This window comes from Fukomys damarensis, unplaced genomic scaffold, assembly GCF_012274545.1.
Source record: "Fukomys damarensis isolate Sample0158 unplaced genomic scaffold, DMR_v1.0_HiC HiC_scaffold_18, whole genome shotgun sequence".
Lineage (NCBI taxonomy): Eukaryota > Metazoa > Chordata > Mammalia > Rodentia > Bathyergidae > Fukomys > Fukomys damarensis.
The window spans coordinates 10502925-10505431 of record NW_022900930.1 but is presented as its reverse complement, the minus strand read 5'-3'; positions in this window follow the sequence as shown (position 1 = coordinate 10505431).

The following is a 2507-nucleotide window of genomic DNA, read 5'->3' as shown; positions in this document are numbered from 1 at the left end:
AAAAAACAGGAGTGTGTAGATGATGTAAAAAAAAAAAAAAGCTTCACAGAAGTAATGGCAGAAAACTTTTCAAGTAGGGGAAAAAGAACTTGACATACAGATGAGTGAGGCATATAGGACTTCGACTAGTCATGATCAAAAAAAAAATTTTACACATAGACATATAATAGTTAAGATTCCAGAAACCCAACAGAAAAGCAAAATTCTACAAACAATTAGAGAAAAGAAACAAATCACATACAAAGGAAACCCCATCACACTCCCAGCAGACTTCTCAACACAAACCCACAAGGCAAGAAGACTATGGAGTGGCATATTTTAAGCCCAAAAGGAAAACAGCCTCCAACCCAGATTGATGTACCCTGCAAAATTATCTTTCAAAATTGATGGAGAAGTAAGATACTTTCATGACAAAGAGCACCTTAAGAACCTCATGACTACCAAACCAGCACCCCCCAAATTTTAAACAATATCCTAGGAAAGGACAATGAGCATCACAACCCCAGGAAGCCCAGCAGAATGAATCTATCAGGAACAAGAAATTAAATTCAAAGAGGGGGGGATCCAACAAAAAGAAAGTCATGGTAAGGTTAAGTCAGCACATATCAGTTATAACCATCACTGTTAATGGTCTCAATTCACCAATCAAAAGAAACAGACTAGCAGAATGGGTCAAGAAGCAAGATCCAAAAATATGCTGCATATAAGAAATGCACTTAATTTAAAAAGTAACTCATAGACTGAATAAGGGTGGAAAACAATACTCCATGTGACAGGAGTAGCTATGCTCTTTGCAGATGAAGTGGATTTCAAACTAACAGTGATTAAGAGAGACAAAGAAGGACCTCCCAAATTTAAAGATCCAATTCAAAAATGGGCATCTGAAATGAACAGACATTTCTCAGAAAAAGAAGAAATAGCAAATAAACATATGAAAAAATGTTGAACATGACTTTGTCATTTGAGAGATGCAAATGAAAATAATGCTGAGATTCCACCTCAACCCAAAAGGAATGGCTGTTATCATGAAATCAACCAATAACAAATGCTGGCAGGGCTGTGGGGAAAGAGGAACCCTGCTCCACTGCTGGTGGGAGTGCAGACTGGTGCAACCACTGTGGAAATCAGTATGGAGACACCTGTAAGAACTAGGATTGGAGGTCCCATTTGACCCAGCTATTCCCCTACTATCTCCCCAAAGAATTAAAACCATACCACAGTGATATATGTGCACCCATGTTCACAGCAGCACAATTTGTAATAGCTAAAACTTGGAAGCAGCCCAACTGCCCATCAACTGGAGACTGGATAAATGTGGGGTTTTTAAAAAAATAAAATGGAGTACTACTCAGCCATAAAAATTGAGAAATTATACTATAGCTAAATAGATGCACACTGAGGTGATACTCAAGTGAAATATACAGGACACACATGTGTAAATACCAAATAGTTTCTCTGGTGTGAGAAACTGAAAGTGTAAATAGATAACATAAAATAGGAAGAAAAGGAGGGATGGGGAAATGTGAGGGGTAGGGGAAAGGAAAGGATGGAATAGAAAGAAGGGAAAATGGAAAAACGGAAACAGTCTTTGTAGATAGAGAGGGATGGAGGGATTGAAGAGAGGGCAGAGCAATGGGGGAAAAAAATAAGAACCAAGATGGATTATGTAAAGGTGCAAATTTTCAATGATGAATGTCATTATACTGTATACCTAAAATGTACCAATAAAATTAATTTTAAAAAATAAAAATAAAAGTCTTTCCTCCTTTAATTTGTAGGTGTTGGGTATTTTGATTTTCCAAGAAAGCAGCTAAAACACTAAGTCATTTATTTTTTGTATTCTGAAGCTCTGATACCTGGGTCCCTTGCCAACATGGTGGGACTGTCCTCTATGTGTCAGCCAATTCCGAGATACAGAAAGTGACTAGGTGAGTTTGTCTTTCATGTGCAAGCCAACTGGTCCAGGGCCCACATCCCCAACCCTCCCTTTTTTTCTTCCTGTACAGAGGATTGGACCCTTTAAAAAGTTATTTGTTGACACTGTCTATTCACTAAATTGCCCAAGCCAGGCACAAACTTGTGATCCTCTTGCCTCAGCTTCCCAACAGGCCAGAATTACAGGTGTGTACATCACAGCCAGCTTCCCAGCCACCTTCACTGACCTCTTGCATGATCCCCCTGCCTACGGTACCTAAGGCCAGCCAGGTACCATGCAAGGAGGGACATTCCCTGTGCGCCAGATGATGCAGAAATTGTTCAAATACACCAATCCTAACTGCCTTACCTGGCTTTGCTTGTTGCTTCCCATCATACAGTAAAATCTCTTGCCCACATTCTTTCTAGTCCTTTTGCCTCCTAATTGACCCCAGCACTTCACCGTGCCTCTCCTCTTGGGATTTGAGACTTCAATAAATGAATTTTCAAGAGTGATGGAGGGCCAGGGATTTAGCTCAGTGGTTCTGGCGCCTGCCTTGCAAAGGCAAGGACCTGGTACAAAAAAAAAAAAA